Here is a 16,964-nt window from a genome sequence, read left to right as displayed (position 1 = left end):
TTTTTAGCAGAGATAGGTTTTCGCCATGTTGGCCAGGCTGGTCTCGAACTCTTGACCTCAGGTGATCCACCCACATCGGCCTCCCAAAGTGCTGGGATTACAGGTGTGAGCCACCGCGCCCGGCCCCACCAGTGTATTTTTACATGCAAGTTGATGCAGGTTATTTTTACAATTTGGTCTCTAGGAGCAGAATATGCAGTGGCGCTGCGCCACATCCTTTCCTGGGGTACATGGGGTGGGGAGCTTTTTCCCAGTGTGTTCCTTCCCTAGGGCCCTGCCTTAGCCCTGGAGGCGGTGCTTGCGCCCTGCACGGCTGTCCCGTGTGCTCTTTATCCATTAGAAGCTCTTTTCTTTTCCGAGTTAATAATTAGAGTCAATGCTCCCTGGTCAGTTAACGGATGTGATTTTCTCATGACTAGGCCTTCGTCTAATGCAAATGGTATTGTATGAAAGTCTTACTATAAAGGCAAACTTTATTAAAAAAAAAAAAAGTAAACCTCCCCAAATGCAAAAAATATCTACCGAAAAATAGAGAAGGCACAAATTACAAAGACTGAATAGGGAAAGACAATTTATACAGACAATCTGGTAGAACTGAGGGCACACATTAATCATCTTTATAAATGTCCATTTTCAATCACTCTGCATCCTACAGCCATGCTGGGGCCAGGGAAAACGCCAGTGTTTCTTCCTTCTTCTTTGCTTTCTGATTCAAAGAGATTTTAGTACACCGTGGGATCCTGAATGTGGCCACAGTTGAAAGAAATAATGAGTTGCATAGTTGGATTTCAAAGTGCAAAAATCCTATAAGACAAATATTCCTTTTAAGCATTTTACAGATGAAGAAAATGACTTCCCAACATTTACAGCTGGTTAACAGCAGACCCAGAATTTAAAACTAGAACTTCTCTTTTAAATCCAAGTACAAAAGCTTGCCCTTGTACCTCAACCTTCCTTGAGAAGGAGAGTTGCTTGGCACTTTCCGCTCACCAGAAATGGAATCATCTCACAGGTTCTTTTTATTGTAATGAGAATTATCATGAAATCAGAAAGAAATGACATTCATAAAATTTTTGTGATTTTGGCGTTTTATTTCTCCATCTTCGAATCCCATTCCTCTAAAGCATAAGCCATATTTGTCTTGCAAATCCTAGCTCTGTAGGAAAAACAAACAAAACAAAACAAAATCTTTGAAACATGTGTGTTGCCCTTAAAAACAAACAGCAATCATGGCTGCCTCAGTCATGGAAAGTCTGAATATCTTCACAATGCATAATTCAAACACATCCGAATATGTTTTGTTTTAAAAATTTTCCCCAAAGTTGTCTCCTACTGGTTTATATCTTCAACATGTGCATTCGTCTGATTTTTAGCAATAGACGCTCAGTATTACATATGCATCGGAGGAGGAGGATTTGAGGTGAATTAATTATTTTCTAAGATGTTCCATGTGTTCTTGTTTGCTGAGAATTTCTTTAAGGGGCATATGTGTTGAAAAAACTGTCCACTTTTCTACTCAGTACTTAGCACGACATAACCTACCAGAAGCGGGATGACCGCAAAGACCAAGTTATGCTTCCTGGCTTTTAGGAAAAAACCACCTTCGTGGCGTTTTGTCGGGATGCTGCATCTGGAAGGTGATCCGAGGGGCAGGCTCCTGACAGTCAGTGGTGCCCTTCCCCTGCACCCCATCCCAGGCAGGGCTGTAAGGACGGACCCATCCAGTTCTAAGCACCAAAGCTGACCAGTCCAGTAAGGAAGACAAGAGCATCCCATGCATCACTAGAGAGACCCCGGATGCTCAGGAAGACAACAAAAATCTTCTTCCACGTCCTTAGGCTCATGGCTGCAAGCCAACCACAGATGGACAAATGTGCCAGAAATCACAGTGCCTGGGGACATGCAGTTCATGGATAGAATTTTCTGGAAAAGTGGAGCTACCCAGAAAACTTTTTTTTCCAACTTTCTCATTCAAAATATTTTAATTCACTTGTCTGCCTTGATTTGCAAAGGAAGGGATTTATTTTATAATCACATATCTTGAGTGGTCCCAGAGGACTAGGGAAAGAAACATTCCCACAGCACCAAACAGGTAGCTATAGAGATATCTATAGACATTGGACTAAATGTGTCAGAGTTTTCTTTCTTTTAATTATCCTCAAGATAAATTTGATTCCTCATGTTTTTCCTCTTTCTCCTAAAAACAGAATGTACTGACTTTTGGCCTGGCACAGTAGCTCACGCCTGTAATCCCAACACTTAGGAAGGCCGAGGCAAGTGGATCACCTGAGGTCAGGAGTTTGAGACCAGCCTGGCCAACATGGCGAAACCCCGTCTCTACTAAAAATACAAAAAATTAGCCAGGTGTGGTGGCGGGCACCTGTAATCCCAGATACTCAGGAGGCTGAGGCAGGAAAATCGCTTAAACCCGGGAGGCAGAGGTGGCAGTGAGCTAAGGTCATGCCATTTCACTCCAGCCTATGCAACAAGAGCTAAACTCCATCTAAAAAAAAAGAAAAGAAAAAAAAAAAGTCCTCACTTTTTTCTTCCATTTCATTGAAGGCTTCCAACATTTGAATTCAAAGAGTTTCAAGGTCTCTTTCCTATAAATCGAGTTCTACATGTGGGCTAACATGAATCTTTCTACAAACATTAGATTCAAGGTGGAGATGGACCAAGAATTCTACTTTAATAACAACTGAAGCATTGGGAAAAGTTAATATTCAGAACCGAGCTGTCCAGAGCTGCCAGGGAAAGTGCTCTGAAGACAAAGAGATGCTTTGTTCTTATTCTCAATAGCACCTCGAAGCTGAGCACGTCTCATTCAGACAAACAGAAAATTGAAGAAAATTCACCTCTGAGTGAGATCAAGTATAGAAAATGTGAGCCTCGACGGGAAGATTTGCCAGAGGCCTCAGGCAAGGAAAAGCAGGGAATCTGAAGGCAGCTGTGAACTGTTGCTAATATGCTCGGAGCTTCTCAAAAGAATGGGAAAGCTGTGCTTCCAGTGGGGAGAGAAATGTGGCTTTTCTTGCTTAAGCCACCTGGCGATGCAGTTTGTTTCATCTCTGGGCCCCTCTTCCTCAACCGCAGAGTGTCGCCGCATAGCCATTCTGGAACCACCAGCACCCGTGAGTTGCCTCAGGTGAGGAGTGGACTGAGGTGCACAGTGGTTGAGCGCCTTCCTTCGCTGTGCGGCACCAGCGACACTGCATCTGTGCATGGACTCACCACGGAACACAGCCGTCGTGACCCTTGGCAAACGCTGCTCTGCCTGAAGGCTCCCGGGACCCAGAGGCAGCACTTGACTGCAGGCTGTGAGGTATCTGCAGCCACAGTCTCTCACAATGGGCATTCTTGGAGCCTTTTGACAGCAAATCCCATTTCTCAGATACATAGGCTCCAACCCAGAGTGAAGGCAACACGTAGAGGATGCTCCCAGCCCCTTCCCTGGGACCTGCCAGACAGCCCTGCCCTCGGGCAGAAGTGAGTCCTGCACCGAGGGGAGGGCCACGTCCTGGATCCCACATGTGTCAAATGTCACCTGGCTGAACTAGAAACTCCTTTGCTCACATGTTGTGACACCTCGCATCATGGTGCCTGCAGCTTCCCCAGAGAAACCTCACTGTCTTTGTGATCCCAAACACGCAGTGCCCGGTGCTGTCTCCTGATATTTCATGGCTGCCCCTCCTTCGTTGGAGGACAGCCCTCCAAAGAGAGAAGACGTTCAAAGGCCACCAAGGCAGGCAGGACCAGCTGCAGACCATTGAACCTATCAATCAAGCACTGCCTAAATCACATTTACTCACATCCACACACGACTGTCACGTGTCCAAGCGACAGTTGCCAGGACAAAAGAAAGGGCTCAGGGGACAGATTCCCAAAGTCTTCTAAAGTCAAGTGTGCTGTTTCTGTGCCCATCTCACGCAGAATGCCAAGCGGGAAATGTATTTTCATCCATGCCACACAGCTTTACCATAAAGCAGTAGGTGGGCCCCAAAACACACTGGGCTGCCGAGGCCGTCTTGGGGCGCCACTGCCTACCTCTGAGACCCTGGGCAAGTTACTGGACTAAGCCTCGGGCTCTAGTCTCCCAGGATAAGGCTGGCCCACCAGGCTAGCGAGGCACTCACACAGGGCGCTGTAGGTGAAAGGCCTGGAGAATTGCAAATTGGACCACAAAAAGATCCTCTGGGGTTTCTTTTCCTTTTTTTTTTTTTTTTTTTTTTTTTGAGACGAGTCTCGCTCTGTCACCCAGGCTGGAGTGCAGTGGCGCAATCTTGGCTCACTGCCAGCTCCGCCTCCCGGGTTCACACCATTCTCCTGCTTCAGCCTCCAGAGTAGCTGGGACTACAGGCACCCGCCACCACGCCCGGCTAACTTGTTTTTTGTATTTTTAGTAGAGACGGGGTTTCATCGTGTTAGCCAGGATGGTCTCAACCTCCTGACCTCATGATCCGCCCACCTCAGCCTCCCAACGTGCTGGGATTACAGGCTTGAGCCACCACACCCGGCTGCATTTTTTTTAATATTGACTGACTTAAATGTATTTGGAAGCTTAATTGGAGAAAAGCGAATTCCAGCCTTGCAGGCTCTGCTTTTCTTAGAATATAGGTCAAGCAGAGGTAGACCAGGCTTAACCACCTGCAGTGATGCGGCCTCACGCCAGGGACAAACCCACAGACAGACAACGCGATTTTGTGAATCACGACCGCAGACACACTCAGTAAAGCACTGCGAGTGCAGGTAGAATTCTAGAGCCAAGACACCTCTCATGCAGATGTGTCTGTAGATTTGAGTAATTCAGACATAAAAATTAAAGCACCGTGGCCATTGGGTAGCATTTTGTCCACTGCTCCTCACCCAAAGTTCATCTTGGAAACAAACTGCCCCATGAGACTACTGTGTCCCGTGTAGACCTGTTAGGAGAGCTGCCCTGGCTTCTCAGCTGCCTGCGCACATGGGCATGGCCGGAGGCAGAATGATCCACGGGCAGGCGGTCAATGTCTTTCCAATCCATTCTCACGTGACGGAGTGTGTGGGGCGCTCTCTGACAGTCGTCTTGATTTTCCTCTTGCCCCACTGGACATGACTGGACTTTGGCTCTTGCTGGAGGGACTTGGGTCACCCACCTCAAGACACCTCTTCCACCCTTGATGTGGGATCCTGGGTGTCCCTGGGTCCGGCAGCTGGGTGCAAAGGCCATTCTGTGCCCCAGGCTCAGCGCTTGCCCTCCAAATGTCCACCTCGATTCCAGGCAGCTCCATCTTCCTGCCCTAGTCCCTTACTCCTGGTGTCCCAGAATGCTCCTGCAACCCCTGCTCCCAGTCTCAGCCTTGTCCCCTTGTCTGACCCCCGGGCTGCTGCTGCCACTCTGTGGCTGATCTGAGCCACCCCCTGATCCCCTCTGCTTCAGGGCTTGCCGAGGAGCAGGCTGCCCTCACTGCCCCAGGGGCAAGCCATCGTGGTCCCCACTTCTGGCCAATATAATAACCAGTCCTCTGGCTTATGTGCCCACTGGGGACTGTCACTCTTTTGCTCCCATCTGCACACCTTGCCTTCAGCATGGCAGGAGCTTAGGTGATGTCCTTTTCTTTTTTTTTTTTTTTTTTTTTTTTAGAGGGAGTCTCGCTCTGTCGCCCAGGCTGGAGTGCAGTGGCGTGATCTCAGCTCACTGCAAGCTCCGCCTCCCGGGTTCACACCATTCTCCTGACTCAGCCTCCCGAGTAGCTGGGACTACAGGTGCCCACCACCACGCCTGGCTAATTTTTTTGTATTTTTAGTAGAGACGGGGTTTCACCGTGTTAGCCAGGATGGTCTTGATCTCCTGACCTCGTGATCTGCCCGCCTCAGCCTCCCAAAGTGCTGGGATTACAGGCATGAGCCACCACACCCTGCCAGTGATGTCCTTTTCAATCTGAACAGCATGAGCCCTCCTGAAGTGCACCCGAGAGAGTGGCTCGCTGCCCAGGCTGCCACTGGACTGGGGCCACTGTGGGCATGACCAAGCGTCCATTGGATCAGTGGGATTTTTTGCTGAGTAACAAATCACCACAACCTCAATGGCATTAAACAACACACACTTGTTGTCTCACAGTTCCTTTGGGCTAGGAGTGCACGCACATCTCCTGGAGGATGGGCATGGCTCTGTGCCACATGGCCCTCTCCATAGACATCCCACAATGCGGCGGCTTCCTTCCTCCAGGCCAGCAGGTGAACATCTCCCAGAAGTCAGCTATGACAGAGTCTCATTGAATGAAACAAAAGGAAGCCACCTGCCACCCCTGTGCCATATCTGTGGGTCAGAAGCAAGCTGCAGATCACCCTCACCCCCCAGCAGAGGAGATCACACAAGGAGGCAGGGACCAGGGGCACCCTAGGGCATACCCACCACACTGTTCTTCCTGGATGAGGCATTCTTGGTGGTTTCATTGGTCTTCTGGGTGTCTCCTTGTTGAAGGGTGTTCTGGAAGTAAGCTCTCAAAGACCACAGAGTTATAACAGGAAAGTTGGAGGGGCCTGGGAAGTGATGGAGTCCCGCCCCCTCCATCTAGACAGAAGGACGGAAGCTAAGGTGAGTGAAAGCACCTGTTACGGCTCATAGATCTTGTTGGAGTCAAGGCTGAGCCTCTTACAGCTCATAGATCTTTTTGGAGTCAAAGCTGGGATTGAAATCTAAGCACCCCTTTCTATTGCACCCCTCTAAAGAAGCACTACTGCCGTATCTCTAATTCAATGTCACTTTGCCTCCTGCCAGAAGAGAGGAGTTGGCATTCTCCATCATTTCCAAGCCGGCACCATTTGTCCCTTCTCAGCCACAGCACATCGCTCATTCCAGGTCCCGATACTTTGCTTTCTGAAAGCTCTAAACTGATAGAGATGTTATGGAGGGCTAAGATTTGTGTCACTTGTTCTGCCGCACATCTGCATGGATAATGACAGTCACGGGAGGCTCAGCTGGTCTCTCCTGGAGGGAGATGCTTTACATGGGAGTCATGCAAGGCAGGGAAAAGTTGCACAGGAAATAGCAATCTCTCCTGGGATCTGATAATAATTTAAACATTCCTCTGAGACATTTGAGATTCGTAGAAAGGAGGGGAAAGTTGCTAACACAGAAAGAATGTGAGCAATAAAGCAAGCGTCCAGGAAACCACTGGCTGCCTCCACTGGGGAGCAGATGTCCCTACTGCAGCCTGGCCACTGTCACCACATGCCGCCACTGTGTGCATTGCTCACAGAGTGTAGCCATTACACCTGCAGGCCTGAAACAAAACAGGAACCAACAGGCAGGAATAAGCAAGCATCCGCCATGCTGCATGGCAGCGTTCTCCGTCTACAGTGGCTACAGTGGCTCCGTGCGCGTGCGTGGAGTTGAGATCCCTCAGAGGGTCCCGTGAGCCATGGGCCCGGCCTCCCCTGTCGGGCTGGCCAGGGTCACATGTTGATCCTGCTCCAATTCTTCCTGGTCTTTTCAGGAAGACAGAGAAAATAAGCAGACGGGAAACAGAAACCCTCCTTGTGGATGAGGGCTTGAAAAATATTTTTAGATACCCAGCTCAAGCACCCAAATTAGGTGTGTTTCAATTAAAGTAAATTCTCTGGCCATTCTACTCCCCACCCCACAAAATAAGAACCTCATAAAAAGCCTTCCGGCAACTTCTAACCAGTATTCACTGTGCCCCACCTCCACCACCCTCCTGGGACATCTGTTTGTGAGAGCAGATTGCATTCAGCTGATGTATTCACCAGATGAGTGGGACGTGCCCCTCGGCCTAAAAGAGTTGAGTGCGTGCTGGGGTGGATTTGGGGCGGGGGGGGACACAGATGTCCACCAAACGTTTTTAGTGCGCAGAACCTCTGACGCACAAGTGTCCACTGATGTTAATCTGGGGTGGCATCTCTCCCCATGACTCACCAGTGGGTCCAGCCGCCCACTGACCTCTGAAGCCATTTGAGCCCTTCAGAGTGTGAAATTTCAATTTCTACATCAGAGCTTTGTATGTCAGTCCCGGAAAAAAATGCTTTATGCGAGAGCAAGGTTGATGTTTTCCAGGTCAGCATTTCAGCTGGGGAAAGCGGAGAGAGAAAGAAAGCAATAATTTCTACCAGGCACACATCGAGTTTGTAAACACAGCGTTCTCCCAGCACTGGGGTCTACTTGAGGGTGGAGGGTAGGAGGAGGGAGAGGAGCAGAAAAGATAACTGTTGGGTACTGGGCTTCATACCTGGGTGATGAAATCATCTGTACAACAAACCCCCATGACATGAGCTTACTTATGTAACAAACCTTCACATGTACCCCTGAACCTAAAATAAAAGTTTACAAAAACACCCCATTCTCCAAACTCATATGAAAGTGCTGAGCTGCTTTCAAACACTGGGGAGTCCCTAAAATGCCAGCTGCCTGCATTTGACCCTCTCTCCAGCTGGACGTGAACGCAGGCCCAAGACAGAACGGAGCCCACAAGAGGCTGGGTTGCCTTTGCCCTGCCCTTAGAAGAGGGAGGGCAGGTTGGCATGGTTACCCAAGATGGTAGCCTCAGCAAGGCCTTTATCCCACGTGGGCCCAGACAAATGGCTTCACCTCTCTGTTTGCTCACTGCAAGGTGCCCCCATGCCTGTGCCTGCCCCGCCTCCCAGTGTGTGCTGTCTCAGACCCAAAGGAGCCCTTCCCTCCAAATGGGATCAGTCAACACAAAAACCACCTGACTCTTTACTCTGGGGAAGGACATTAAAGATGCCCCGTCCATGTCTGTGGGATGAAACCAACATGTGCCCTCCTTCCAGCACTCGTACTGCTGCTGCGATGGAGGGGGAATGGGACAAGCTGGGAGACATGACTCTCATTGGAGGGGTGACCTCGGCCCCTCCTCCCTCTAGTCACATCCACTAGTCTCCCAGAGTCCCTTCCTGACACCAAGCTCTATGATGCAAATCTGATGGCTGCAGGGTCATCTGTCCGAAACAGTGGAGTTTGTGGGGCCTCCCTGCATTGCGAATGGTCACAGTCACCTCTCTGCTGTTACAGGGGACCCCAGCACAGCTGGAAAGTCGTGTCGGCTCTTGGAGAAAACTCTGTAAACCAGCCGGGTCTGCCCACAAATGGAGGATTCTGGGGTATTGGGTGCCCAGGCTAGACCCGCTGGCATCTGAAACTAAGGTCATGCTGGTAATGATGGAGCCACCTGAAGAATATCGAGGGAGTAAATGAATCAGGACTCAGCGGTTAACCAGACAGAGGGAATGAGGAAGGAGAAGGAGCTTAGGGTCCCTCTGAGCCGAGGGTCTCATCCACTGAGGAGGAGAACACACGGAGGGCAGGAGGAGGTGGTGATGTGGCCTTCGCGGGAGCTGCAGGTGTCTCTGTGACAGCCGACTCCCCAGCGCTGGAGAGCACGATTCTGAAGCCGTTAGACTCAAAGGATTCGGCCAGGGTGTTTTTTACTGTAGGTTTTTCTCATGAGTAGTCTGGACCGAGATATGTTATTTGCATTTTACTTAACTATATTTACTACTGGCTGGGAGGTGAAAATTCAATGCACATGAATCTGAGGTGATGTAATTAGAAGCAACAACATGGGACAAGTTGAGTTCCTGGGCCAGTGGCCCCCAAATAAGAAGCGACACCCTGCAGGCACAAGGTAACTCTCCAGGGTACGGGGAAAATGTTAGGTTTTTACAAACAAGAAATTAAGCTTTACCAATATCTAAAGTATACATTGAGTGATGTATATGTAAAATGTATATAAAAATGAATGGAACACGTACTGGTAAGGATCCGCCATGACCAACATCTAGGAAGGGCAAACTGACTGACAAGGAAGGCGACGCGCTGAACTGACTGACAAGGAAGGCGACGCGCTGAACTGACTGACAAGGTGACGCGCTGAACCGACTGACAAGGAAGGCGACGCGCTGAACCGACTGACAAGGAAGGCGACGCGCTGAACTGACTGACAAGGAAGGCGACGCGCTGAACTGACTGACAAGGAAGGCGACGTGCTGAACTGACTGACAAGGTGACGCGCTGAACCGACTGACAAGGAAGGCGACGTGCTGAACTGACTGACAAGGAAGGCGACGTGCTGAACTGACTGACAAGGTGACGCGCTGAACCGACTGACAAGGAAGGCGACGCGCTGAACCGACTGACAAGGAAGGCGACGCGCTGAACTGACTGACAAGGAAGGCGACGCGCTGAACTGACTGACAAGGAAGGCGACGTGCTGAACTGACTGACAAGGTAGACAATGCACTGGGCATCTGGCCGCTGACCCGGCAAGCACTCTCTGAGCTTCATTTAGTGAGATGAGGGGAAGAACACAAAAGAATATGAGTAACAGAGGGGCCTTTTCTTTTATAAAAGAGTAAGATTTTACTTTGGAAAACTCTAGAAAAAAAGTTAATATTGAATAGAATAATCGTTCACAGCCTTGGATCCCGAAGCTTCCATGGCCTCTCAGCACAGCAAATATGGCTGCTTGTTGGGGCCTGAGGGCTTCTGTGTAGTATCTGGAGGACTCCCCCACACACACCCCCTTCATGCATGCACACCCACAACACACAACACACACACAACACATATCCCATACACACTGCATATACCACACACATCACACACTACACACACATCACACACACACCCATAGCACACATACTACATACACCACACACATCACATTCACAGACATCATAAACACACCGCACACGCATCCCTGGTCAGGAGAGTGTCGGGATCTGGCTAAGCTGATGGATGGGGCTCCAGCTCCTCACTCTGTACTTCAAGTGGGAAAGAACAGACGTCTACCTGAGATCCCACCTGAAGAAGGTGTCCTGTGGCCACATGAAGTGGTCCCGGAGAGGGACCTCCTTTGGGCATGACCAGGTCCCTGCACATGCTCTCCAGGCACGTGGGGCATTTTGACGGTACTCGCCATCCCCGAGGCTGGCGTGGCTTTCCCCTCCCCAGGGCCAGTGCCCTTGAGAGCCAGCTCAGCCTCATTGCCTCCTCCCCGGCGTCTGGGTGGACAGCTCATGGCCCTGGCCCCTCAGTACCCCCTCACCCTCGGCACGGCCAGCACCACCACTGTTCACCGGAAGAGCGTGGAGCTCCCCGTATGGGCAGCGTCCAGAAAGGCCGCTCTCCTGGGCGGTGCAGGCTGAGAATCCCTGCTGCAGGCAGTGGTCAATATTCCAGGCATTGAATGATCTCCAAGTTGGGTCGAGCCCTGGCTCTGCCACTTGCTGGCACGTGTACCTGAGCCACAGTCTCCTCTGTCAAATGGGGGAGCCACTACTGTGCCTCTCCACTGTGTTGGTGAAGGACGTCACACCCAAAGCCAAACCAGCCCTCCAAAAATAGCAGCCATGTCATTCCTACGGACACTTCTAAATACACACAGAACTGGGGCGACGTAAAAACAATTAGAAATCAGCTAAAAATAAAATCAAAAGGTTGGTGACACATGCTCAGGTCCTGGATGGTCCTAACGAGATAGGCGGCCTCAGCCTGGTCTCCTGCCCATCAGCAGTGGAGCTGGCGAGGGGCGCCAGTCCCTGGATTCCAAGGCCTTTCTGCCTTTGGTTAAGTAGTTGATGTGCCATCAGTTCTGCTTAACCTCCCTCACGCCTGTCTCTGAGTAATATTCAGTGTCAGCCCTAATTAAACCCAGGAGCACTTTTCTAACTAAAAGAAGAGGTATTGGCCCGTGCTGGGCTGAAAAACTGTCTCCTCTGGGCCCAACAATCCCATGTTTGATCAATAAACTGAGCAGCCAGAGGCACTGACCAAGGGTAGGAATTTCAAAGCCTGGGGGTTGTTCCTGCCCAGGAGAAGGCCTGGCAGGAGGCAAGGATGTCCCCAAGGCCCCAGCCTGAATAGATGCCACATAGTCAGTCTTGCCACGTGCCCCGTCATCACGATGCCCAGGCTTGTAACATGCCATTTCCTCCTCACAGCAACCTGCAAGGCAGAAGTTATCACTTGCTGCAAACGCAGAAACAGAGCTATAAATGGTCCCGTGACCTCACCCAGGGTCTCACTGTGGGGAACTGTCTGTTCAAACCCACGTCTCTCTGGCTTAAAAAGTTATATTTCTACCCACGGCACTGCACTGATGATCTGCACATTAGTTTAATCAATTGTATGCCCGGCTCCACGCAGAGCCTGGGGAGGCAGAGATGGCACCTGGTGGGAGGAAGCAGTGACCGAGCGCTCCTCGTCCTGTCCCAAATCACCATCTTCCTCTGCACCGTGTATTCCTGGGCCTCTTTTACTAACCCTCAGCCGCCCCTTCCGCCACTATCAGGCATTCTTAGACTTCACCATGGATAGACGCCTCGGAGCTCAACAGGGAAGGCCAGGCCGGAATCAGCTCCACGTCGGATGTGTGCTGTTCACTCTTAGGGGGCTCCAAGTGCCTGCCCAGCCAGCCCTCCCTCCCTGTGCCTGCAATGGTGCAAGCCCCCTTGCAAGCATGCCCCTAAACACAGATTTCCAGCCGACTGAAAACTATTATCGGGCCCAGTGCAGTGGCTCACACCTGTAATCCCCACACTTTGGGAGGCTGAAGGGGGTGGATGTATCGCTTGAGGCCAGGAGTTCAAGACTAACCTTGTCGACATAGCAAAACCCCATCTCTACTAAAAATAAAAAAATTAGCCCACCATGGTGGTGCACACCTGCAGTCCCTGCTACTTGGGAGGCTGAGGCGGAAGGATTGTTTGAACCTGGGAGGTGGAGGTTGCAGTGAGCCTAGATCAGGCCACTGCACTCCCGCCTGGGTGACAGAGCGAGACTCCATCTCAAAAATAAATAAATAAATAAATAAAATAAAACAAAAAACTATTGTCATCTGGGTGGTAGTGTCTGATAGATTAACAAAGATGAGTTTATTTCATTAAGCAATGAACTGTGTGCTCCCTGTGAAATAGCAAGGGCAATTTTATTTTTCCACAAGTGAATAGGAGCATAAAAAGTAATATGCTGTTCAAAGTAAAATATGGAACAAATTAAAAGTTATCAAATGCCAAGTAACTCCAGGCTTTCACCCAGTTGAAACTAATATACCCTAAAAAGAAAAAGAGACTGGATTTCATGGGAGAAACAACATTTTTAGGACACGGGAGTGGAACATGGATTTTGTTCCAACAGTGCTTCCCACACTGGAGTCTGCAGAAGAGTTGATGCTCACTGTGGTGCTATGCGAAACAGTGTATTGGCTCCGAAAAGTTCGAGAAGCCTCCTGTAACCCAAAGTTAAACACTTCGCTGCAGGAGTGCTCCAAGCCTTCAGTGTGCTAATAAGCACAGTCAAGCTGAGGGAGGTAAATGGAATATACCATTTCCAGACTTGTTTGACCACAAGGATCCTTTGCGTGTGAGTGGTAGTGACAGTGGGGAAGCCATCTGTTGATGGGTCCCAGAAGACCGCTCAACAGAACCAAGTTCAGGAAATTCTGCATTGGACTAATACCAGTCCCAGAGGGTACAGGACGACGCAGTCTCTCAGAATCACTGGGCATGTTCTTCCCGGATCTGATAGAAGATGCCAAGACCTCACCTGGAACAAGACCTGGCCTGAAGCGAGACCTGCGGTTTCCCAGGAGGGAACAGCCACAGTCAGCCTTGAACGTCCCAACTTCCTGCTGCTCTCACGTAAGCTTCTGCCTTACATTTACTTAGAGTTAGTAAGTCTAATTCCCTTACCTTGTCATCAGCAATTAACGAAGGTGGTTGGCATGGCCTTAGTGAACGGCCCAGGCTTCCCAAATTCACCCCTGTTGCCAAATGCTGCATGACTTCTTTTTTTTTTTTTTTGAGACGGAGTTTCCCTCTTGTCACCAGGCTGGAATGCAATGATACCATCTCAGCTCACTGCAACCTCCACCTCCCAGGTTCAAGTGATTCTCCTGCCTCAGTCTCCTGAGTAGCTGGGATTACAGACACCTGCCGCCATACCCAGCTGATTTTTGTTTGTTTGTTTTTTTTTTTGGTTGAGACGGGGTTTCTCCACATTGGCCAGGCTGGTCTTGAAAGCCTGACCTCAGGTGATCCTCCCGCCTCAGCCTCCCAAAGTGCTGGGATTACAGGCATAAGTCACCGCACCTGGACAAGATCTGCATGATTTTTGCCACAGGTTTACGGGTTTGAGTGTGCGAGACCCCCGTGCTCTGCCTCTCCTCCTAAGCCTCCTGCCTGCACCTGCCACGAGGCCTCCAGGTGGACATGAAGTCCAGGCTGTGGTTACAATGCCAAAGCGTTCAGGCTTTTCATGAGTGTCATTAAGGGACACTGATCAGGACACTCTGCTCTTTCAATAGATTTTCAATTAAACGGAAGAAAAGATTACAGACCATTCTACCCTTAATTACCCATGTGGCCACTGGATGAGCCACTGAAATCCTCAGGCTCTCAGAATTCTAATCCACATATTGATTTCCACAGTCCCTTAATCAAAATAAATGCACACACCCAGATACAATGGGATATCTCTCCGCTCTTTTCCAACAGCCTTCCCTCTGCCGTAACTGAGCTGTCACTGAGAGCCAGGCTGCGTTAACATTTTAAATCTTTATCTTATTTAACCTCTCAGCCGCTCTATCAGGAGGTGAATGCGACCTCAAAGCCATGTGGCCTCAATTTGAGGTGCCCCTGGCAGTGTGCTGTGCAAACTGCAATCTGCTTACTCCAAGGAATAGAATCATGCTGTTGTGTGGATGCCTCATCGCTGCTGTTCCCCCACCCAGACTCCCCAGTATTCGAGAGACCCAGGACCTGTGGACTGTTAAATTAGGAACCAAAACAGACACACCACTCGGAGCAGAACCGTGCTGGAGGCTGGAGAGGTGTTGGGATTTGCAGACATTTAAAAATTACACAATTAAAATCATCTGCAATGAGTGTGTTATGAATAAAATCATGGATTCACTGTAAATATTTTTCTAAATACAAAACAGATTCAGGCACACTGCGTGTCCCTGGTCCAAACCGACCTTCCAGTTGGTCTCTCCGAGGTCAGAGCCCCCTGTTTCCACAAGAGCTTTAGCTGTTACGCCCAAATGCTGGCCACATCTCCTCACCTACTTGGTGAAACTGAATAACCATTTCCTCAGAATTTATGTGCAACATACATTACAACGAGGGGATTTAGCACGTAGAGCTTCCTTATTTTAACCTCACACCATCATATTCTCAGGGGTAGAGTCAGAGGGAGGCCGACATTTCCATCAGATTGGAACCATAGGGTCAGGCTTTCAGAGGTGGAAGGGATGTCAGAAGGCTACTTCTCAGAGGGTCCATTGTACAGAGTGGAAACCAAGGCCATGTGGGGCGCCCACCTCAGCTGTGGTCACAGAGTGGTTGTGTTACTGGGCCACAAACCCAGGTCTTCAGACTCCAAGACCAGGTCTCGTCTTTGGAGATTACATGAACACTTTCTTCAATCCACATGAAAACTAGGTCACAAAACACAGGTTAAGTAACATTTCTGATGTGTCCTCTGTTTCTTAGGATGACTCCAGTTGGAGAAGGCACTCTGTTTATGGAAAATCACCTCCTCAGAAACTTTTTTTTTTTAGCCATCATCATGTGCTTATGGAAAAACATCATTCAATAATAAACACCAGAATAGACACTCGGGAGCAAACCAGAGTTCTTTGTTTTGGTTTTGGTTTTCATTTTCTTTTGTTATATAAAGAGGATTTTCATTCTTGCCACCCTCATAAACTGTGTTCAAACTCTTCATCTCTAGCTGCGTGTCTCTGAGCTAAAGATAACTACTGCCTATACTGGACATAGAGCAGAAGTGGAAACTTCTTCTGTAAAGGGCCAGATAGTAAATATTCTAGCTTTGCAAGTCATACAGTGTATTAGTCAGGGTTCTCCAGAGATGTAGGACCAATTGAATACATATATATATATATATATATATACACACACACGTATACACACACACACACACACACACACACACACATATATATATATATATATATATATATATATATATATATTCTAAGGAATTGACTCACGATTAGGAAGGCTGAAGGCTGAGCAGTCCCATGATCTGCCACCTGCAGGCTGGAGACCCAGGAAAGCCCATGTAATTTGAGGGCCTGAGTGTGGGAGAACCAATGGAGTCAATTCCAGTCCTGGTCTAAGATCCCGAGAACAAAGAGTAGTGAGGGCAGGAGAACCACGTTCCAGCCCAAGAGATCAGGCAGACAGCAAAGTCAACCTTCCTCCACTATTTTATTCTATTCATGCCTTCAATGGATTGGATGCACCCACCCACACTGGGGAGGGCCATCTGACTTAGTCCACCATTTAAATGTTCAACTCTTCCAGAAACACCAGGCACTTCCACAAACTTGCAGACACACCAGAAATAATGTTTAACCACATATCTGGGCAACCTCTGGCCCAATCAAGTTGGTGCATAACACCAACCATCACATCTGGTCCCTGCTGCAACTACTCAACTCCACCCTTGTGGCATGAAAGCAGCCACAAAGTGTAAACAAGTAGGTATAGCTGTGTACTAATAAAACTTTATTTACAAAAATAGGCCATTGGCCAGGTTTGCCAACCCCTGTTATAAATAATGACAGTGTTTTTGTGTAGAACGCTGAGTGAATTATTGTGGCATCAGTGGACATATTTTGGAATTTTACAAGCATTAATTAAGCACTTTAACATTTTACTGACCTATTAACATTTTGCCTGGGCAAGCTGTCATTGTGTAGTCATAATCACTATCACATTTGAGAAAATATTTCAAGAACACAGTTATGAAGACTTGTAGAGAAGCCAACGTTCAGGACATTCAAGGGGAAGGGTCAGGAATGAGTGAGCTTTGAGTATTTATTCCAGATGTTCCACAAAGCTAAGAAGCACCTAGAAATACATCAATAACAATAAAGGTCTTGGGTACATGAATTTTTTCTCTCTCACTACCACTTTGT

General features: G+C 48.9%; 1 long non-coding RNA gene across 1 annotated transcript; it reads right to left on the bottom strand.

Annotated features, from left to right (window-relative positions):
• Nucleotides 1–455: 455 nt before the first annotated feature.
• Nucleotides 456–16,140, bottom strand: LOC134728719 (uncharacterized). Its single transcript, XR_010109426.1, has 2 exons — nt 16,032–16,140; nt 456–804 (listed from the first exon to the last, which is right to left on the bottom strand). It is a non-coding gene; the product is annotated as an uncharacterized LOC134728719 (long non-coding RNA).
• Nucleotides 16,141–16,964: the final 824 nt, after the last annotated feature.

The sequence above is a fragment of the Pan paniscus genome, chromosome 13 (genome assembly GCF_029289425.2).
Source record: "Pan paniscus chromosome 13, NHGRI_mPanPan1-v2.0_pri, whole genome shotgun sequence".
NCBI classification, from domain to species: Eukaryota; Metazoa; Chordata; class Mammalia; order Primates; family Hominidae; genus Pan; species Pan paniscus.
Note: the sequence above shows the minus strand (reverse complement) of the source record. Positions and strands in the feature narration are given on the sequence as shown.